Raw genomic sequence first — 24,349 nt, 5'->3', positions numbered from 1 at the left:
CAATTCCTCAGTTTTACATAAATCATAGCTTCATATAAAGAAAAATATCTTCTGTTTCCAGGGTACTCCACAGACAGAAATAACTGCTCTGCAAGGGTTTATTCTTCATCTTTTCTAAATGTGTTTTGGTATGCCATTGGGCCCATGTGCACTTAATGGCTGTTATTCCTGAGCAAGGACTACAAAATTCATCCCCTTAGCAGCAAAATTAATATGTGAGCAATTAGCACATGATCAGAGGTGTCTAAAGTAGTAACAAGCTAGAATTTCAGGACTTGTACTTTTTTTTTTAGCACTGAACATGACTTTAAAAGCATTTTAGGACTGGGCTATAGTGAAAAAAAATTCTCTCCTTTCTTACCCATCTGTTTCACCTTCCATGTTACCTATTTTTTGCAAGTCCTTCTGCATTCTTAATCAAAATGGCTCCATTTAAGAGTTCCTATGGCAGAAAAATACATAGCATTTAAGACCTCGGGAATGAACACCAGGTCTTAGGACCTTTATTTTGTAAGGTCTTTGGATTGGTTAGGGGTAGCAGACTAATTTCTGACAGCAGAACGATGCAGTCAGATGTTGTGAAAATATGGAAGCGTTAGGGTTTCCTTAAGTGTGGTGAAGTATTTTCATCACAGGTCAAAACCATTTAAAAATTATGAATGGTGATGGAGAGTGTTCACATTAGTGGTGGTGTAAATGAGGAATATCTCCTGTGTTTTCAGCTTCTCTCTAACTCCCACGTGAGCCAACATAGTTGTGCCTTACACTGAAGGGTGACTACTCTGTCAAGTAGTAGACAAACAATTATCTGTGTGCTTTTTTTTGCTCCTGTTGGACTTCTGCACTGGATGAGTAGGGGCAGGAGACAGGCTCTGAGTGTTCATGGACAAAATCTGTGCTAGGCAAATATACAAGAGTAGGGTAGCAGATGGTACAGGAGTAGATACTGCAGCACAGAATTATACTATGGACCAGTTAATTATCATTTGAAGATTCAAAGTATACTGACTTGAGCTGGCTTCCTGGTCACACAGACACAGCCAGCTAAGAGAAATCCTCCAAATCCCTCAGAAACCACAGTAGACACATTTTGCAGGATTCAAACTAGAAAATGCTAGAGTGGAAATTCACTTTGTGTCTGTTGGAAAGGATGGCAGAGCAGGGATAAGATGTTTGCAGCACATGGCTGCAGCTGGGCCAAGGCTGTACAAAAGTGAGGTTTCTGTTTCTGCAGCAGGAAGATACCTGGGACACTTTGGAGGAGACCTCCTACGACATCAGTGAAAACCAGCCCAACTTTTGTGATTAAAAAAAAAGTCTCCATCAGACACAAAAAAGCCAAAAATTGATATAACAACCAGAATGACAAAGAGAAGGTCCTTCTTATCCCTGTTGCTGAGCAGTCATAGGCTTTGTCTCAGAACAACCCATCTCCTCATCCTGTCCCACTTGAACTTATGTCACAAAGGAACACAGCCAGTAACCAATTGGTGAGAAATTGTTGCACAGAAAGGAGTTGAAAGGGAGCTGGATTTCTAATCCAACGGAGCCACACAATGGAGTTGTCCCTCACTTGCAGCTCTGGGCTATGTGATGACAGATGCTATACAAATGGATCAAAAAGGATAATCCTTAACACCATCACTTCTCTCACTCCATCACCACCACCCACCACTCCCCACCTCCAAAGCAAGACTGAATGAAGGGAAAGAAACAACATCTGGGTACAGGCAAATTGAAAAGCCCAGCAAACCTTCACACAGTTCTGCTCAGTGTAACAGGCTGATGTTATCCCATCTGTGCAACCAAGGTGAGTATTAAGGGAGCTTGATGGTTTGGGTGTTGAAGCATTGCCTGATTTACAAGATGAGACTGAGAGGAAGCCATCTGCTGTTTCTAAATTGAAGCTAATGAAACAGCCTGGGTGTGTTTTGGAAGTACAAGCAACATTAAGAAGCAATTTCAGAAATCCTAGATTTTGACAGCTTTGCTAGTATTCTTTTCACCTCATTCTGGGGAATGAGGGAAATGATGGCAACATCACAGCAGGAAAAAACATGAGAGAGGGAAAATTATAACTTTAGAGGTGCACAGTGAAAGGAGTTTGTTTTCACTTATGAAATACAATTTTTGGACAGAAGCTAAAAGGTCCTTTGAGTTCCAGAGGAGTGATGTAGTGTAGATATGCTAGAAAGCCTGGGCTTTGTTTTGTCTAGTCCTGGGTGTGACAAAAGTTATTTGTGAAGGTACATACTATTGGGAAACCTGTTTCCCTTAGAGCAAATTTTTTAATCTATGTGTTTTTCAGAAGTAGAAGAGAGTGCTAGACAGATGGTTTATTCCCTAGAAACAGCTGTTCCATATGAAAAGTTATGAATTCTGTCCTCTGGAAAAGGATTATCTTCAGGAAAGGTAGGCACGCAGAAAGACCTCTGGGATACCTCTAGGACTGTGGTGGGAAGACGGTGCTGGGGCTATAACAAGGGACAAAAAAGGGTAGAAATGTAGTGGAGGGAGGGGAAATGAGGGAGTGTGGGGCACACAGGGGATCTGGGGACAGATTTTACAGAAGGTGAGAGAGACATGAACCCCACTTTTGACAAAATGCACCCAGCAGTAGCTCATCCATCTCACTGCAGCTGGGGCCTTTGGTTTGTGCTCTCCAGAGTGTCTGGAAATTTCAAGATGCAGCAGATATCACAGAATCATAGAATCGTTTTGATCAGAAAAGACCTTGGACTGATCAAGTCCATCTGTTAACTCAGCACACTGTCAAATCCACCACTAAACTATGTCTCCAAGCATTATATCTGCACAGCTTTTAAGTATTTTCAGGGATGGTGATTTGACTACTTCCCTGGGCAGCCTGTTCCATGTATCAAATCATACAAGTGTCTATGACTGAGCCAACTGAATCTTGGGGTGAAGAAGCAGATTGTTCAGAAAAATAAGAATAAAATCTAAATCAAAAAAGTAGTTTGAAAGTTAGTGGGGAAAATGAACCATTGGGGCACAGGTGAAATGTTAAAGGGTGGATGATTAATATATGCAAAGTACATTATGCTGGCACTGCCCTGTATGTGATGTATTTATATGCTACATATATTTAATATTTTACACACTACACAGTTACGGTAGAGAAGCTCTTCTGATGAGTGAAAAGCTTTTCAGTGAAGAGCTGAGAAACTTCAACACTGCATGTTGTTCCAGAAACATAGAAGATTGGCAGAACTTAACACTGAACTTTACACCTTCTTACACTGAAGAATCCTACATAAAGTACCAAAAAATGTTGAAAGATTGCTTGGCAAGTTGGCTTAAAAATTAAGAAAACAGCTTGGTTTGACTGAAGCTTGTCAAATATTTGAGCAGTCCTTTTCAGAGAACATTGAGACCAAGTTTTCTCTGAAGTCTGTCACATTTCACTTCATAGCAACTTACAGAGAACTGAAGCAAGATCAGTTTTGAAGCACTAATTAATGTTGTTAAGATGATGTTATTGGCCTACCTCTTGTAGTGCCTTGGAGAGCAGTAGTGAAGACCAAAGGAAGCTTCTGTGATTGCACCAAGGAAGGAACACCATAACACCCTAGATTTTGACTGGAAGACAAATGACTAGACCAAATGAAAAAAATATTTGTTTTTTATCTATTTTACCTCCCACCCCCCTTGTTTCACTAACAGAAAGGAATTTTTGGTCATGTCAAAGACTCTAGTGGATACATACCTGCCTCACTAAGCCTATAGGCAGTTTGACATAGTGGACTCTCTGGCTACCTGGGGAAAGGATATGAGCAATTCCCAGCAAAGTCAGCAAGATCCAGTTTTCATTTCAACTAATTTTGCTAAGTTTCCTCTTCAGCTGGTAGAAAGAGAGAGACGGAATTAACTGGTCTGAAAAATGTACCACTTTGTACTCTTGTTTCTTTTCATAGAATCATAGAATCATAGAATAGGCTGGGTTGGAAGGGACCTCAGAGATCATCGAGTCCAACCCTTGAACAACTACCGCCACAGTCACTAGACCATGGCACTGAGTGCCATATCGAGTCGCTTTTTAAATGTCTCCAGGGACGAAGAGTCCACCACCTCCCCAGGCAGCCCGTTCCAATATCTGATCACCCTTTCCGTGAAAAAATTCTATCTAATATCCAATCTGAGATGGGTGATTTAGGATGAGTGATTCTCCTGAAGGCATTTATTTAATGACTATATAGTAAGCCTTGAAGTCTACCATGGATGAGAAGGCTAACTTTTAAAAAGATTGAGGAAGGTGCAGTGATTTCTAAGACACCTTGTAAAAAGTGTAAATTAGAATTGACTAAGATTTGACCACAAGGAGACTTGAAACTGGTAAAATGGTTTGGTTGCACACACAGTTATGAACAAGACCTATCAGTATAGGGAAATCCCACACTGTATTGCATAAAATGTTACCTCCACATAGGTGTGTTGCTAATGGCTATGCCCACTCATCTCGAATGATCCTGGCAAAGGGAGGGTAGAATAGCTGCTCCCATGCAGTAAGAATACTCTTACTTTGTCTGTCCCTACAGCTAATTTATGAATCATTGGTCAATCTCAGAAAAAATTGTCAGCAAAGTAGCAGTTCTAAGAAAACAGGCAGATTGGAAGAGGAATCCCAGTTGCAGGAAGGCTTCAGCAACACATCAACCCTCATTAATTATCAATGAATCCAAACAGAGAGCACAAATTTTGAAGAAAACATATGAACAGCTCATCTGGGAGAAAAATTCTGTAAAATATTTCCAATTCACTGGAGAGCAGAGAAACCAGCTTTATGTATGTGGACTATCTGGAGACGAATCAAACACAGTGCTCAGTATGAAAATATTCATGTCTTTGAGCTTAAAGGCATAACTCCTTAATAAATTAACAGTTATGTTTGGAATACAAAAGACAAGGCTGTCATTAGATTTGTGAAGAGGAAGCTGTTATGGCTGATAGCTGCCAAATGTTTGCTGATCATGCAAAGTCTGCAATGCACATCCTCCATGGTGCACACATGTGCATGGCTGCACATGTCTCCTTCTCATAATTCTACTGCAGATCCACTGAGGGAATGTTATGAGTATTGATTTGGAGATAAAGCACTTCTACCATCAAGCCTGCAAATTCTGCTGGGGTTTGAAAGTCAGACTTTGTGGTCATGTGGACAAATGAGCCTAACCCACAGTTTTGTTTTCTTTTCTATAGTGTCTCTTTATAAGAGCTCTGAGGAGCTCACTCGGAAGTGTTGGTTTCATTAGCAGGGCTGAGGAAATGCACACACATGGTCATGCAGAGCAGTATCCGTTTGGCATGGAAGTGTAACATTTGCAGTCACATTTTCCTTTAAAACCACAGTTCAGCAAGCTCATGTATTTGCATCTGTGTTATCATGAACTTTTCAGGGCCTGGAAGGAACATGGTACACTGACTGCACAGGCTCCTGCCTGCATCTCTGCCCCTGGAAGGATGGATGGACAGTGAGCCAAGAGCCACTACGAGAAGTGACTTCTCTTCCTAATTTTGTGAGAAAATTGCACATCAAAGTAAGAACCTATAAAGTTTCTTGTTTGTGGAAGACACCCTCAAAACCTTTGTAGACACCCTTTGTGTCTACAAAGAACTTCAGGAATCTGCAGAAACAAGGCAGAAAAGGAAAACAACATTTTCCTCTCATTTACAGAAGCAAAGGGAAAAGTCAGTATTAACCTGGTCTTTATTTTACACCCAAGACTAAACTGTCTATCTTCACCAACACTTGGTAAATCAAAAATTATCCATGAGTGGATTGCCTGTTGTAAACTCATCAGTACTGTAGAGATCACCTATTTTTTTTTTACTTTTTTTTGTCCAGTCCATTTTAATAGAAGTAAGAACAACATATATAAAAAAAAATAAAATCATGGATTTTGACTTGGTCTCTCTTCAGTTGAGATATGCCCCTGGAGACACCTTTGGCATTTTAGGTCAATTGAGCAGGACAGTGTGGAGGAGTGAGAGAGAAAAGTCAAGTTCTGCTGTTTCAAACAAACGCAGTTTATTGGTATCCAATTTGGTTCAGGCTTTAGGGGCAGGTCCAGCCTAAGCAGTGTTCAAGTGAGGCCCCACATCCAAGATACTCCTTTTTATAACAATCATTTGTGCAAGACAAATTCCTCTTTCCCTTTTCTTTGTGTTTACAGAAGAAGGGAACCCTTTTTGTTTGTTTGTTTGTTTGTTTTCCAAGCAGATGTGATAAGAACAGGAGCTGTTTGCGTTTCTCTGGTCCCAGAGTCTACACCAGTTTGCATTTGCTAATGGTGCCAGACATTTATCACTGCTAACTGGGATTCTCTCAGGCTTCCAGCACAACAGGTTTGAGCAGATGCATCTCACCTTATTCCCCCTGCCAGCCTTGCTACTTGGTTTGCAAATAATGTCAGGATGGTCACACAGGAAACAAATGGCCAGTGTGTCAAAGGCTGGAAATTGCAGTTTTGTATGAAAGCTGGGATAATTTTCTAGTTTTAACTTCTTCAGGCATGAGATTTTTTTTGTATCCAAAATCTGCTTCTGTATTCTTTCACTGTATGGTTTATCATGCTTACAGAAATAAAATGCTAGATATAGAAGCTGTCCATGAAATCTGATTCAGGCATTAACATTTAAAATAATAATAATAAAAAGAGCCCTTTGATTTCCTGCTGGTTTGGATTATTGACCAGAAAATTACATATTCATTCAAACATTAGCCCAGTTCTGGTCTATGATTTTATCATTGTAAAATATCTCTGCCACTATATTTTTGCAGAATTATTACTGTAATTTTTGGACAGCTTTTCTGAGTTGCTCCAGTGTTTTTTTGACATGAGATAGATTGTGTCTAAATTAAACTCTTTAAGTGTTTTAATTCTTATGAGTCTGTCAGTCAATAAGACCATAAGCAAAATAAAAACACTATCAGGAAACACACATTATTTTGTACCAATATGGTCAGAAAGATCTTTTTCTAATACTGTGCTTCTGGCTGTCTATCTACTTCACATTAACTGTCCTCCCCACAGTCTTTCTTCTGTTGTTGGATATTATTTTTAAATTAAATACACTTATTCCACAATAGAGAAGTTATTTCAGACATAAAACACTTGTCAATAGTGTACGTATTTTTATTTAAAATAGTATTTTAGAAAGAAAAAAGCATCAAGCTCAGACTGGTTTTGTTTACTGTTTTTGTTGTCATTTAGGAAGAAACATTTAGTAAGTGACAGAAATGACAGCAGCTTTTACCTTTCTTGGAATATTAGCTGTTATAAATACATATTTTCCATTGGAGTGAAATCTTACAACATTCCCAACTCCTGAAAGTATTTAGTGAGACCCATGACAATGGGTGTGCTTCCTTATTTGAACACCACCTTCCCAAAGCAAAATATTAAACTGGAATTTTAGCTTTCATTTAAAAAAAGAAAAAAATATTTACACTTCTGGACACCACAGTCACAGAAACAAGATGAAAATCATGGTTTAGGAGACAAGAAGTCAGACAAGTACAACTGCTTGCTAATTAATTCTTTTGTGTTGGAAATGCTTTGGAGGACAACTCATAATTTTTAAGTGGATGGGGTTGGCAATCCCAGCTATGGGATACAATATAAATATGGGGAAGTGTAAGGACAGTCAGCTCCATCATGTTCTGGTTATGTTCCCAGCAGCACAGCCAAAGGAAGGGAAAGTAGTTCAGTGTTGAGAGCTTTCACATAGCAGACTGAAACATCGTTTGGGTGTGAATAATTGCAGTAACAGGCACGAGCAGGCAGGGTAATTACCCAGAGTCCCTCTGGCTTAAACTAGGGACACGCAGAAGCCATCTGCTGTGCAGATGGGAGCAAGGATGGGCCCATGCCCTAATCTTCCAGAATTTCCAACTATCTCTGGCCACTGAATAACAGGCACAGCTGAAAGGATGTGCCTATAGTTCTGAAACTCATTGCTTCCCTAAACCAACACCACAAACCTATGCTGTGGTTTAATTCCAGCTAGCAGCCAAGCACCATACATCCACTCACTCACTCCTGCCCCTGCCTTCAGTGGGATGGGGAGGAGAATAAAAAAAAAATTGTGGGCTGAGATAAGAACAGTGTAATAGTTCAAGTAGAATAAAATACTATTAATATAATAATATGAAAAAAGGTGTTAAGAAAAAGAAATAAAATCCAAGGAAAACAATTTATGCACAATGCAGTTGCTCACCACTCACTGGCTGATGCCTGGCTGGTCCCTGAGCAGAGATTGCTTCTCCTAGCCAGATCCTCTCAGTTTATGTACTAAGCATGAAGTCCTATGGTATGAAATATCTTTATAGTCAGCTGCCCTGACTGTGTGTTCCTCCATGTCCTTGTAGAGGTAATCTGGAAGGACAGGAGCAATGTGAGAAACTGGAAAAGTCCTTGGCTTAATGTAAGCATTGCTGGGCAACAACTAAAACATCAGTGTGTTATCAGCATTATTCTCAGCACAGATCCAAAACATAGCCTCATACTAGGTACTATAAAGAAAATTAACTTCCCCAGCTAAATTCAGCACAGTCTAACATATAAACTACATATAAGTAATGCTTCCCAAAGAAACCTATCTCCAAAAAAGAGTAAAACCTTTGAAAAGCAAGGAAGAACAATCCAGCACAAGAGAACATGACCATTAATCCAAAGTTCTGGATTTCCATCTCCAGTTTACACCAACTGAGAATCTGGTCCCAGGTGCCATTCTCAAGCCTGCTCTGCCCCCTCTGGAGCAGGCAGCAAATTTCTCCAACACGGAAGGCTTTAGTTTACTCATCTAAACTGAAGACTGCAACATTTATCTGTCTTTTTTAGAGTTTCTTCTTTGAAAGAAAGGTGTTAAGCATGTTTGCAAGCAAGTATTAAGAACAGAGAATAAATCTATGAAAGAGCATGGCTGAAAACAGGGCAGAAGAGTTACAAATGAGGATAATGTAGTAGGGAGGTCTACAGCTGGGAGAGGGAGGGGATGTGTGTGAAGAGGAGATAGCTTTTATTTGAAACACATGTGTGCCGGTTAATCACGGCTGGAACCTGGGAGCGGGTGAGACTCTGTAGTGGAGAGGAGGTGGCAGACATGGGGAAATTATTTTTTATTTCAAACAGATGTATTAACAATGGCCTTATGCTGATGAAACTCAATAAAGAAGAGATTTAAAGAGGGGTATACTGCGATGGGAATTTGTAGCTGGGAGGCAGGAGGGAAAATGATCTTTTGCGATCGACGTTTGTAATCGCTGTGTGCGCTCGGTGCCAAGAGGAGGGTGGGACTGCAGCTGCCAGAGAGAGTGAGAAGGAAAAGCCTGGACACTGCTGCAGCCCCAAATGAGAAGAAGGGATAGGCTGCTCCAGCAGGAAGGGAGGAGGAAGTATGTGGTGGAGGATAGATACCTAGTTTTGCTAGAGGTCACAAATTTAAAAGTAAAATTATTGGTTCCTCTAACACACTATTGGGAATAAATGTTCTGATGAGTCCTGTAATTGTATTATCTCTCATTCAGGATGTCTTGTGCCCTCTTAGCATTTTTAGCATGATGCCTGAACATGATCCTTGTGTTTTTGTCAATGAGTTCATGGTCTTTGTCATTTAGCGTAAAGTTAGAATTTCACTTCCTCTTCACAGTTTTTCTTATTTCCTTCCTTGTTTTCCTGAAGAATGTGTTAGAAACATGTTCCTAATTTGGTTTAAGGTGAGGGTTGTTATCAGCTTTGCCTCCCAGGGGAGTCTCCAGTCACAAACAGCAAGAGATTTTACTTAAAAATATAAACCAATTTTAGGTAAATATGAATATATTAATTAACATATATAAATAATTTATATAAATAATTTAAACCAAAATTAATTACAGGAAAGACCCAAACATTTTACATTTAACAGCAGTAGAAAACTAGTGAAATCCATGATTATATTGATAACATGTTCAAACCAAAATAAATGCCTAATACTAGTTTAACTTATAACTTGGAAAACAAGAAACAGACAAAGTAAAAGTGAAGAAATCTTCCCCAGCTTTGGAGGGTATGCAGAGGTAGGTGTCCAGATGAGTGCAGGGTGTCCTGGCTTTCATGCTTACCAGTGAAGAACATTGTCCCTGCAGACCAAGACAGGATTCTTTGCCATTTGCAGGGGTTTAGGTTAGGATGAGACGATTCCAACTTTATCCCCCCTGAGCACACTGACTCTCCACTGTTTACAAAATACCAGAGCAACTCTCAAATGTACCTGTCATGCTGGAGATGCCCTTTCTTATTCACATTAATCTGTTTTGCTTTCTCACAACAATATGTTTTGTAAGATAGGAAGTCAAACAATTGTAACACTTATTTTTAGGCATCCAAGGATGTAAATATGCAGTCAAGTTTCAATAACAAGGAGCACACGCTCAGCTACCATGGCCTGCCAATATATGATGATTTATTAGCCCTAAGAAATGCATTGTATACCCAGCTCTTCTATAAAAATAGCTGAATTTTTTAAAGCTTTCAGATAAGCCACAGCCTGCAAGTTACATATAAATAAAACTGTGATCCAATTAATGCTGCTTTATTCTCATACATGAGTGAAAAGTGCATATTTCCTATGGCTTTCCATTGCCTCAATAAACAGACGGAACTGGAAGTGTGTGGTGCTGGGCTCCCCTGGAATGGGAAAAGCTGCTCTGACCCTCCAGGGTGCAGAATCCTCCTTTGGGAGTCCTCTGTTTTGCTCTGTGCTCTAAACAAAGCTCTCTGAAGACTCTTTTTTACAAGATAAATTTTATTTCCTTGCTGTTCAGATGTCAGGGAGAAAGTACAGCTGAAGAAACAAAATAAATAATTGGGCAATGCACTAGAAATGAAGTGAGATTTCTGAGTTTGATTTTCCTTCTGTCTTTTTGAATATCTTTGCCAGCTTGCAGCAAAAGGCTAAGTAGAAATCCATGGGAAAGAGAACTGAACATACATTTTGAGAAAAGCTGTTTGCTATCAGCTTCTGCTGGTTTCAATCCACTGCATGGCTTGAACAAGGCCATTTTATGCTCTAGGTTTTTCTTTCAAAACCCAGACACAAGGGAAGTGCTTGTCAAAAATAATTAACATCTTAAGCAAGGTTTACTATAGACAAAGACATAAAGATACATTTGAAAATGCCCGTATACATTATAAAAGTTGGAGAAATGTGTTTTTTCCAGCTCTCTTTAGGACAGAAAGGAGAAGTGTGTTTCTCCTGGGACGGATTCACCAGCAGTGATTTGATGAGAAAGAAGCCCCCTTCACTTCTGCAGTGTATAATGAAGGAAAACTGAGCTGTAAGTTAAAGATGAAGGTGAAAGCCTGACCCCAGTGAAATGAATGGGAATTCTGCCATTGATTTCAAAGGGGCCATCATTTCAGCCTAGATATAAACTTTATTTCATTCTGCCTTGTTCTGGGAGTTGCTCAGGAGTAGTGCTATGTATAAAATTGCTTTTTTTTTGTTTTTTTTCATTCTCTTTCCAAACTGAAAAAAATAAAAGCCAAAATAATCTCCATTCAACCAAAACCCAATGTTTGTTTTGATAAACCAAAAAAACCACAGAATACATTTTTTGTCAGCAGAGGTATTTCTTCTGACACAAAATGTATTGTTTGCGAGTCTGAAATCTCTCTGCTTCTGTCTTCATTTATTAATGGAAACAGCTTTTCAAGTGAAACTAACTAAATTCCTTTGTTTAAAGATGTCAAAACAAATTGTTTAGAGTTTTCTAAAACTTCTATCACCCGGTGCTTTTGTTCAAAAGCACTCAACAGACTCAGAAGGGTTTTATTTGAGTTCTTTGGGAATTTCACATTTTTGGAATAAAAAACCTTTTCTCAGAGAAACAAACAAACAACACAAATCTCTTCAGGATTTCAATGATGTCAGAACTGCAGAGAATTTAAATTTAATTTGAAATAAGAATCATATTAAAACTACTCCACCTGGAGTGGACTTATATTTCAACTTATATTCTCACCATGAAAAGAATTAACACTAGCAAGTTAATAAGAGAGAAGTGTGGACCAATATTGTGATACACCTGGTAGAATCAAGAACAGTTGAAATACAGGTGACTTTAGCTCTGAAAATGTACTCGCTTCTTATTGCTTAAAAAAATTTCTGAAAAAACCTCCTACTTCATTCAGTTATTGACTTGAAGGATCAATGTCATAGTAGCACACAGACATGGACAGCATCACAACTTAACCCAGCTGCAAAACTGTGAGCTGTTAAGAGTGTGATGGTTTGGAATTGATTGGGATTTTTGGCCTTTTTTGTTGTATATGTTAATGTAATGTAGGCTTGAGCAACCTACAGTTGAGTTCAGACTTTACACAGCTCTAGTAGAAATGGAAAGTCCTAACCACAGATTAAATCATCTGTATTTTATTATGAATAGTCAGCTCTGTTGAGAAAGGACATTTGACTTTGCAATGTGGTCGATATTAGCAAACACTTAAGAGAAACCACAAAACTCCATGTATTTGCCTGGAGTAAGCCTGCAACATCTGCTCGAACCCTTCTGGGTCTACACTGTTAAGAACATAAGTCAGCTTGTTGGTCATTCCTCTGAACTTGAAGCCAGATGAGCAAATCCAAGCCATTTCATGGTACAATCACTCTAATCATTTCAGCATGGTCACTAGGATTTTTGCAGTGGACATGAGCTTCAGAAAAATATTAGGCAGCATTTGCGACACTTCCCTGCCTTACAAAGATTAAGTTGTGTGAGTTGCAGGGCTCAGAGAGAAAGATGTTCTTATCTCTCTGGCTGGTTTATTATTCATTTATTAGGTTACATTCCCAGGTCTCGTAGTTCGGTCTTGTGTATTTAGCTCTACTGTCTTTTTCTTTTTTTTGGTCATGACCTTAAATTTCCCATTTTGTATTTCTACTCAAAGGAATCACTACTATATAGACACACAAATTACAGTTTCCATGGATACCCCTTTTTAAAAAAATATTTTAACAACTGCTATGGATGTACAAATATCCCTGCTGGGTGGAACTGGGGTAAAGTCAGATATGACTGGTGAATGAATAATTACTGCTTTCATCAGCTGTTCCTATTATTAGATCCTGTTCTTCTAAAGTCACACAGTATGTGCAGCTAACCTGGGTATACCACAGTAACAACTGTGAAGGTACAAATAGCCACAACCATATTGCCATATTTATAAAAAACTACTAATATCCATGGCAACTTGCAAGCTTTTGAAGACAGGTCCCAGTCCTACAAACTTTACAGTCTGAAAAAGACCCAAGGTGGTGTGAGATGGCAGCAGGAATGCAAGAGAAGCATTGTAGGACATAAACAACAGGTTTGCTTTGTAAAGGTTTCATGTGTCTTGTGAGTTGTTGGTCTAATCTCCCCTTTTATCCAGCTGATTAATTTTGGAACTCATCACACAGATATAATTTAATGGCAATGGGAACAAAATTTGTTGCCCAGTTAAGACAAAATTAAATTTTCTCAGAACAATATAATAATTTTTCCAGTTCTGTGTGAATTTGGAAACAATATTTTCCAGGTGTGTGTGTACAGCTTTCTGTTTTGAAGTGAGGTAGACAAAGAGATGTTTCTTGAAATCTGAGTATTGATGTGTAAAAGCTACACTCTTAGGTGAAATTTTAAAATCTGATCAAAACAGAATTATGTCAAGATTTCTGCAGAGGCTGAAGCCAAATTAGAATATGATTTGTAAAGAAATACCTTCTATATGAAGTGGAAATTCCTGTCCCGTCCTCCCTCCCTTAAGTTTCCTTCTAGTGCAGCAAAACTAAAAAAAAAGAATTAAAATACCTTTTTATTTTTCCATAAATAAAAACTGAGAAGGAAGACAAGGAAAAAAACCCAAACCAATAAAACTTCAGTGATGTTTAAACATTTACTTCTAACTTAAAAAAATAAGTTAACATGTATGTATGTTCCACAAATATCTCTCCTTTTAATAAGAACTTTTGGAGCTGAGCAAGTGATTGCATATCTTACAAACAATAGCAATGATTGGATATGAACGGAGTTGAATAAAGATTATCCTTTTAAAGTTTATCAAAAGCCAATTCCTAACAGCTTACACAGAAACTGAATACTTCTTCCTCTGGTGAAATGATCCTTAAGTGAGATGAATAGAGCTGGAGAACAGAAAGCAAACCCCTAACAGAAGGCAATCCAGAAATTATTCTTGATGAAAAAAAAAGACTGGATGAGCAGTCTTAAAATTAATTATATGATCTTCTCATTGATTGCAGATTCTTACAATATATCTTGATATTGTACTCATGTGAGTAGCCCTCACCACAGTGCATTAATACAGGGCCATATTGTACACATCTGTTGCAAGATTCAGGAGTAATTTACAGGCCATCTAAGCGTAATGTAACTGCTCTACAATTAATGGCCCTCCTTAGGGCACCCCTCTCCCCCTTTGGTTACCAACCACTACCTCACTGAAGAGCTGTTCCTTTAGCTGCAGGAGGGCTTTTAAAGGTACAGTTCCCTTCCAGTTCAATGTGATTATCTCAGCATGTCTGATTTTAATTCAGCAGATCTGCTCTCTTTCAAAGATAATGAGAAAGTTAAGCACTGACCAACTGCTTTTCACAAAACAGACTATTTGCTTAGAGATATTTGATTAGAAAAAGACTGGAAATAGAGTTTACATGTACAAGGATCTGATACCTTCTTCTGAATAGGGCTCTCTCAAATACAGGACAGGACAAACTTACAGTTTGTAAGTATTTGGAGTCAGAATGAGACCTTGCAGAAAAGTTTTTTTGTTTTGTTTTTTGTTTGTTCATTTGTTTGTAAAAAAAAAAAAACAAACAAACAAAGAAGAAAACACCCCACACTGATAGTTGTTCTTCTTCCTCTCATTTAGAACGAAGTTTCCACAACCTGGTCACCAGTATCACAAGTCTTTCTACCCATGAGGTAAGTAATGCAAATCTCCATTTAAGATTTATACTGTTGCTACATTATTCTGCAAAGGTTCTTTTATAGAGCTGGCATTGTCTCTGACTCAGGGAACATGTCTTTGGACAGCACAGGTTTTCTTCCATACATATGTCTACATAGATTGCTTTGCTTTAAGATAAAAAATTAAATTGGGAAGACACAACATCACTATCTAGAAGGTTTTATGAGCTATTGCTGTAAATTAACCAGAAATCTGCCTTCTTCAGCTATCTGAAAGTTGGGTCTGAAGGGAGTGCCTCTGTGCCTTTTCCAGCCAGCGAAGGAGGAAAGGGCTGCCAGGAGGAGGCTGTTTGCCAAACCTAGATGCCTGAAATCATAGAATCTTAAAATCACTTAGGTTGGAAAAGACCTTTAAGGTCACTGAATCCAGCCATAAACTAATACTGCCAAGTCCACCACTAAACCATGTCCCTAAGCACCATGTCTACATGTCTTTTAAATACCTCTAGGGATGGTGACTGGACCACTTCCCTGGACAGTCTGTTCCAGTGCCCAACAACCCTTTTGTTGAAAAAATTGTTCCTAATATCCAGTCTCAGCTACCACTGGTTCATCTTGAAACCATTCTCTCCCATTCTACTAAGTCATATACATTAGGACCAGATCCCATCCTAGATTTCCAGTTTATTTTACCCCAGCCCAGAGAGTTCATGAATTTTAGGACACAGCTAAAATCAGAACATATCCATTTCTTGCTCCACCTCCTTTGTGTTTTACCTTGCTGTAAAAGACCTTTTAAAAAATCATCAACTTCCATTTAAGTATGATTAAAAGCCATCAGATTCTCTAAAGATTTATGTAGCCTAAGCTTCAAAAGAAAAGAAAAAAATCTTGTCTGAGGGATAGTGAGAGCCTGTAAGCACTGAAAGTTTCTGTAATTTCATCCCTACCATTAAAGGTCTTAAAGAGAGCAGTCAGCACCCTCTTAATAGTCTGTCTCATGAATAATTCATTATAAACTTGTCTGAGCCCAAACTACTGTTCTCAACACACCCTAACTTTGTCTGGTTTTGTACTTCAACTGATCTCAATACCTGGCTTTGTCCTAATTCCAGTGGAAGAAATCCAAGTTTCCCTTTCTAAAAGGTTCCAGGTTAAATTCTAAAGTTTAGGCTTTCTTTTTACTTCTAATGCCTGTGGTAGAGTGAAAAATACCAGCGTACAAATCAGATTTCTTTAGAGGCACACACAAGATAACCAAACATTTAAAGGAACTGGTGTGTACCTGAGCCAGTAATATGGGCTTAGTTAGGCATTGCATTTTGCTTCTAAATACAAATTTAGGGACAGGTCTGAAGTGAGATATGGGTGTCACAGCCAGGAGCTAGGTCGACTTCAGATGCCAAAAGCCAGAACTGCAGTTCAAAATCCTTTCTCAGTTGGTGCTGTGTTAACTGCTGCCTTACTTCTTCCTGAAGCAATCTGACAGCAATAAATTGATCTGTGCTGCTCTGTACCATGCTGCTGCCCAGGGACCCCTGGCAAGTAGCCTCTGGGCATCCCCCAGTCCTGGGCAGCTGGAGGCACACAAATCTAAGTAACAGGTTTCTCCAAACTGGGCATTGCACAGCTTTAATCCAGATCTGGGTAAAGAGTACAGAGAGGCAGAAAAAGCTTTAAGTACACATTCTGAAATCAAGACAACCCTCTATATTTGGCCAGGAAAGCAGGAATATTCTCATCCACCATCTAGTTCACTTAGCAGGGATGTATTAATGACTCTGTTAAAAGTACTATCCATAAGGCTCTGTTGCTCATCAGTGCTTTGAAACACTATTCATCTTCCAAAGACAAGTTTCCAACCATTATTAGTAAGTCTTTTGCCAAGCAATTGAATTGGAGGCACCTGCAGACAAGGGGCAGCCAGATGCCATAGTACCCAGAAAGATTTAATTAGAAGTTGAACTAATCTTGGAAACATTTACTTGCTTTGACTAAACAACCATATTGTGCAATTTCCCTTTCCAACTGCAGCTTCTATGCACAGCCTGTTATCAGAGAAGTGACAACACAATCTCTGTTATCACAGATTCAGAGGAAGATTCAGTGGTGCATATGAATAAAAGGTAAGCAAACCATTACCTGAAGTGGTTGAGTTGTCATGTACCAGTTAATGTTTTAAAAGTGGTTCTCTTTACACACTCACTCATAAGGATCATAAGGGTCCTCTTAGATGAGTTTAATTATTTTTAATAGCTCTTTTCAGAGAGTAATTGGGTTATATATATAAGCCTGGGACCATGGCAAGTACTAAGCATTCATTTGTTAACCTTTATACTTGCTGTAGCAGAACCACAATACCCAGACATAAGTTCCTTTACTCTTCCTTGAGATGGCTTTTATTTTTTTTCCATGCCTGTGAAAATCTACAAATGTTATCACACTTTTTTTGTATCAGAGGCTATTTATTGAGATCCAGGCAAAGATAAAATGTTTGCACACTCCAGGCTAGTACCTGCAGTTTTGATAACCATAATAATTATTATGAAGGTTAATATACCTTCTGCTTTAGGGCATAAACTAAGTGGCTCAACAAAATAATTTCTAAACTTATTGAAAATATTTCCAGTCACTTCAGATGGATTTGTTTGAGGTCCCAGCCTAGTAAAGATTTTTTCTTTCCCTTTCTCTTTCTCTTGCTTGGCTGAAGAGTAACTTTACTAGAAGATAATGTTCTTTCATTTACAATTGCCACTGATGATTACCTGGTATTTGACATTGATCAGAAAGGGTTTTGGGCTAGACCAGATTTATTTGGTGTTGTATTATTCCTAACTAAGGATGAAAAAAATTTGCCTAAGGTAAACTAGAAATTTTTTTATATTTTTTATTATTAAGTAATTCTATTTCCTACTTCATCTGTTGGTTTGATGACAGAATTGTGATTCCTCCTATATTGAGAAGTAATTATGTGTAACCAAGATGTGATAGATTTGGGGCTGTGTTTAATCTCTAGGGTAATTTGGAAATGTTAACCTTGTGTAAAAAATCATCTATGATTTCTCATGGTAGCTGGACAATATAGTAGGAGCAACAAAATGTAGCACTTACGGATAAAATGAGGTCAAATTAGTTTATCAGTGTTCTCTATATTTTATCAAAATGAATCTGACCTCTATTAATAGGGATGGACCACATTGGTGTCTCACATATCCCAAAAATGCCAACTGTGGTATCCCAGAACCCAGAGGTTGTTGTGGGGACCCTGTGAGGTTACAGAAGATATGAAAGCTCTTCAACACAGAGTCTTCAAGAATCCAGTGTTAGTGTCTGGGTTACCTCTGCTCAAAATAATTTAAAATTACTGTGATTATAACACATGTGAACAGTCCAAGCACTGCAGGTGTATTTCCTGACAGAGCAGGGACACACTTCTGTGTTCTGTGTCAGATCAGCCCCTACTGGAGCATGGGAGGCAGGAGCCAGGCCACCAGCCCCAGGAAGCTCATTTACTTATCAGTTTCCACATGGCTCTGTTATACCAAAACTAAGCAGCTTAGGAAGACATTTAAAAGGTATATTTGTCTGGTTTTTACTCTGTATGCAAGACAAAAAATCATCACCTTTGCCACATAAGGCAAAAAAATATTCCTTATCAACTTAAGAGACATTTAATTTAAAATAGGCATGCAATGTTATTTAAAAGAAAGTGAAAAAGAAACAACAACACCTCAAGCAAACCAGAAAATGAAAGCTGCAGATAAAACATTTAATGTTAATTAACATTAATGTTCAGCTGCCAGTGGGCATGGTTATCATGGTAAAATATTCATAGAATGGCAGAGACTGTTGCTGGAGGAGACACAGAGCTGTCAGAGGTGACCCTTTTGTTCTAAGCAGATCTGCAATATCTAATACTCTTCTGACAAAGTAATTTTAACCACTGATGGTTGACCAATAGTTTTCTCTGAAATATTTTTAAGTAGAATGAAAAATGAAACAAGTAGCAGACGTTGTAAGGAGAAAGAAAAAAATGTGTTGCTTTTTGTTTTCTTCTTCATAATGTAAGGCAGAATAGCAAAAAAAAAAAAAAAAAAAAAAAAAAAAAAAAATTAACATTTTATCATGGCAGTATTTGCAGGCACATCAGGAGCCAAAATAATCCATCTAGGTGAATTGGTGTGTTTATGGTGCTGAAAACTCAAGAAATCTGAAATCAGAATCTATTAATCCCACAATTTAGACCACAACATATGTAAGAGCCTCCTAAACTTTCTCTGTGTACAGAGAGTTGGAAAAGAGCAACCTTCACTCCTTAGGTGGGATACTGCAGAGAGAAAGAGCTGCTTTCTGAGAATGTCATCAAGTTGATAATCTCTTTTCAGAAATACTTAATACTTGGGCAGCCACCTGAACACTTCCATAAATATACCTATGACCTGGCCCAAGTCAGTTTGGAGCCATACCAGTATGATACATTTTTATTCCTGACTCTCACCCTAGAAATTGTCTTTGTGAGGTGAGTCTAAAGCACACCATATGAACACTTCTTAACTCTCTATTTCACTGAATTCCTCATTCGACATAATGTTTTCAAATTATAAAATATCCCATCATGTTTATGATCCTAGATGATTGTATTTCTAGCCAAAACAAGTAGGATTTCTAGGAGCATTTATACCTTAAGAAACTCATGCCTGAACAGGATTAGCAGGGATCATGCATTTTCTCAGGAAGCACATTTATGAGCAACCTTCACAACTACAAAGCCTTGTTTCTATCTATTTGCTATTTCAGGTTCCAAGCAGTGATGTTTCAATCTGGCTGATGTTGCGGGGAAAGAAAATCACATATTTTGTCAGGCAAGTTGGAAGTGAAATTTATTTGATTCATTATAATATAGACTATCTCCTTCATCCAAAAAATTCCAGATGACTGGAAAGACTAGGTAAGCTACCCAAATGTCTGAAAGATTGCTACAATATTTTCTTACTACAGACAATGTCTCCCAGGTGATCTTTTCTCTCCTCCTTCCAAGTTGCCTATTATAACTCCATAGTTTGGAATAATTAATTTCTCTTTACCACTAGAATTTCTTCTTAGGTCTTTTAGGTGCTAAGAAAACCTAAGAGCACCACTGTAAAGCAATGGAGATGATGGAAATGACAAACTGGAAGCAGAAAGAAGCTCCTCAGGTCCCTGAAGAAGAAAGTTTGGAAATCCAGACAAGGTGTGAGGGGAAAAGTACAGTGCAGGGGACATTTGGAGATTCTCAATACAAATATTAAAAGCTGTCTTAGCTTTGGCTGCTTTAGCAAGCACAGATAACACAGCCCAGTGCATTCAGCTCAGCCTTGGGTGTTTCCATATACACAAATTGTGGTGGATGTTGACTCAGGACTAAAGAAAAGGTAAGATTTTATTTCATTGCTCACTGTAAACTTTCTGCATGTATCTGTGCAAATTGGGTGCTGGGCAGAAGGGAGTTCACAGTGCTTGATTTTTCCCTCTAGCAGGCTGCTCTGTAAGCTGCAGTCATAACTGATAGCCTTATGAACCCCAACACTTGCCTGTCTCTAAAAACACCCAGACAAGCAGAACCTTCACAGGTCTTACACATACAGGGCTCTCCCAGGTGAGATGGAAATGAGCCCTTGGGATCCAGAGCCATGGAAGAGGACATCTCCCATGAGTTTGCACTATGGCCCTACCTGCACTGTGCACGGGGCAGCTCAAGGAAACCAGTGCTAATACTTGAATATGGTTTTGAGCACTCCTATAACAGTTCCCACCATACTTCTGCTACACATTTTCATCTTCAAGAAAGATATTATTTCTCCAATGTTTCAAGCTTTTACCATCTCTCCCAGTATTCCTCCAGCAAACCCTTTTTTTTTTTTTCTTTTTCCCACTGGATCAGATAGTGAACTACATTAGACATAAAATATTTTTATTCCACTTCAGTTCATAGAAGTAGCAAAAGTCTCAATTTTGAGCCACGTTTTGAGCCAGCATAATTTTGAGAAATGCAGAGCAGCTAGTTGCATTCCACAGAGAGCAGGCAATGGATGGAATAATATAGAAGTACATGACAAGTCTTGTTTTATTTCCACAAATATTGGTATTGAACAACTAAGAGTGTCTGTAAAAAAATCCTCTCCGAAGGTGCTGCATCAGCTGAAATAGCACAATACCCTCATTGCTAGCCAGTACCTCCAGCAAATGCATAACATTCAATATGAAATGGCAGGCCTCATACAAAGCAGCTTGCAAACCAGAGCAGAAACAGCTCCATTATTGTCCCAGAATATAATCTTAACTTTCCCCAAAAATTGTTCCAAAATCAGGGAAACACATACAAAAAAAACCCTAAACTCACCCATACTCAGTTTACTGTGATTTCTTCAGTCCATGACATTTGAGGTATGTAGAAGACATGAACTTCTAAAAAAGAGCATTTAAAAAAGCATCCAGTCAAAGCATAATATAAGACAGAAGATACAGTCACCAAAACATTAAGCTCCCATGAACTTTCCTTCCTTATGGGAGAGACTGTATGGGATATGAACACCCTCCAGACCACGTGGCCATTCTGGACACAGATCTGAACATTCAAGCTCAGACTTATACTCTGCATGGGTATGGATATTAAGCCAAATATCAGGTGCTACAGACAGCTTTGGGAGGACAAATTGTGAGAGAAGAGAAATATTACTTCTGTTTTTACCTTCTCTGCTGAAAACTAAGATTGTCAGCTCAATTTATGAGGCTTAGGACATCTTGTTCACAGTATTATCATTTATAGTCACAGATCTTAAATTAGTGGCAACATTTATTTTTATTGGGAACTGAAAATACTGAACACACTCGAGAAAGCTGACATAATAATGTGGTTGGGTTGCTATTGTTGTATTCATTCCATGCTTGCTAGGCTTTAAAACTGTTATGCTTTGGCTCTGGGTCTATTTTTATAAACTAACCAAATCTAAGCTAGAATTAAATTATGCAAAATTGAGACAGGAAAAAAAAAAAAAAGTTCCTGTTTTTCCCCACATTTTTTGTGAAATTGACAGTCAAAACAGTTATTTGCATTTACTCAGTTGTTAGACAGAGATGATAAAAAAATATCAGTAATGCAATGTAATCCTCTTTTGAGGTTATAGTAGTGATGCCAGCTGGCTCTGCTCCTTTTACCTGTGCTTGTAATGAGCTGATATTGAAGAGTTTCAGGAAGTGCTCTGATGATTGTCTGCTTAGAGTAATAGTGAAGTCAAATAAAGGAATGTGTGTACCTTATATAATCACTGGTTTGAGTTGAAGGATTTTATAAAATGTCTGAAGGTAACAATTAAAAGGGTTTGAGATTGTTGAAATTCAGATGGAGTTTGTTGCAGATATCTTATAAAATGTGAAGAGTTGCTAACTAACCCCAAAAAAACCTTGCATGTTTACAGATAGACATAGATGTTCAGTGACTGGAAAGAAGTGCTTTTCATGTAGTTTCTGAAACAATACATATTTGGAGACATTTCTCCCAAGGTAGCCTACAACTACTTTGTTGCTAACTCTTTTTTTTCTCTTTATGAAAAGCAAAAGATGAACTAGGATTAAAAAGGCATAAAGCAACACGTAAGTGATGAAATATCTGTTCTTTAGTTTGCCATGTGGGCAGAAGCAAGAGAAGTACAAAGCACAGCATGTAACTTCCATTCCAAGGTTTTTGTAGATATGGAGAATGCAGGGATTGCTTTGATACATTTATTATACAGTGGTGAAGCTTATTCCACTGCTTTCATAGTCAATTTCCTCATGTATAAAACCCCTCAGTAGCTGCAGAATGAGTCCCAATCCCCTCGCCATTGTCAGAGGATCTATGGAGACACAGGCTGCAACTTTGGTCAGGTTGCAGAAAAAGGATTTTGGTAAAACCACTGGCTTCTAAAGTCTCTTCCAGGTGTTGGGTTTTTTTGTTTGTTTTTCTTTTCTGGTGACTGCAACATAGCAAAAACTATAGACCTTACAAAACATATGGCTTTTTTTGACCAAGGTGGGGTAGTACCCTTGAGAGAAGCCATGGCACCTTGACAAAAAATGTCAGCCATGTCATTTTTCAACACATTATCTGAAATGTGTTCAGAGGGAAATATAAAATAGTCTAAAGAGACCATAAAGCCAGTCCCAAAGCTGAGACTCCATCGGCCATGCACTTATGACTGTGTTCAAAAGGGTACTGGAAGAATATAAAACTTGTGGATATAGACACAGTTGTAATGTGAATGACAACACGGGTGTAGAAGCCTCAAAAATGTGGACAAATGACTAAGTCTGTAGATGTGAATACTTTCTGTGGTTTGTTTTCTTGCCAGATTTTCCAAAATTTACTTTTTAAAATATTCATTGCTTAACACATTACAGATAATTCATCATCATCATCATGTATTATTATTGTGAGGCCCTACTATATGAATGTGTTTGAAGTCAATAAAAAACAGTCTCCCTAGAATACAAAAAAAGTTTCCTTTCTTTTAAGGAACTAAATTGGTTTTTACCATCCAAGTACTTTGTTGTCCACTTTCAAACTGGCAAACATGAAGATGAAATCCTGTCTTGGTGGGTTATGTGAGAACTACAGGAATTTGGAGGTATTTTTTCAAGGAAAAATAAAAAGACCTAAATAAATTTTCAAGGTATCTCAGATAGAGACTGTCAATACATGTGACAGTTCCTGAAAAATTCAGGTTGGTTTATAATCATGCATTACAAGTAGGGACAAGCTCAACAAAACAAAACAAAACCAAACCCAACCAACCAACCAAAAAAACCCAATACACACACACAAAAAAACCAACAAAAAAACCAAACCAACAAAAAACCAACAAAAAAGATTCTAAAATTAAAACAATGGCTAGCCATACAAAAAGAATTTCACAGCACTTCACAGAACAAATTTTTTTTTGTGCAGTATAAATAGTACAAACACTGGACTTCCTCACATTGGTCAGGATACTGGACACATACAACGCAGAAGACTACAAGACCGATCCAGTGATTAATTTTTAGTTGATATTGGCATGATTTAGCTTGGATAATCCACAACTTCTACTCTGCTTTACCAAGGGTGCCATGACAAGGGCCATTTGTCCATCATGTTCCAACATCTCTCCTAGGAAGTGATATCAGAGTGGGAATTCATGGAAATGCATTGCAAACTCTCCCCAGAGGAAAACATCTGCTCAAGGAAAGGCCATGCAGTATTTTCAGTTCTTCACTCTACTGGTCAAGGCAGTCACAGATACACCATGCCTGAATCCAGCAGCTGCTCCCATTGCAACTCTGTTCTAATGTTCCCACAAAAAACCTGTTTTTATGCTCCATTTCAGGTTA

Source organism: Heliangelus exortis, chromosome 2, assembly GCF_036169615.1.
Source record: "Heliangelus exortis chromosome 2, bHelExo1.hap1, whole genome shotgun sequence".
Taxonomy (NCBI): domain Eukaryota; kingdom Metazoa; phylum Chordata; class Aves; order Apodiformes; family Trochilidae; genus Heliangelus; species Heliangelus exortis.
This window is presented reverse-complemented; position numbering follows the sequence as displayed.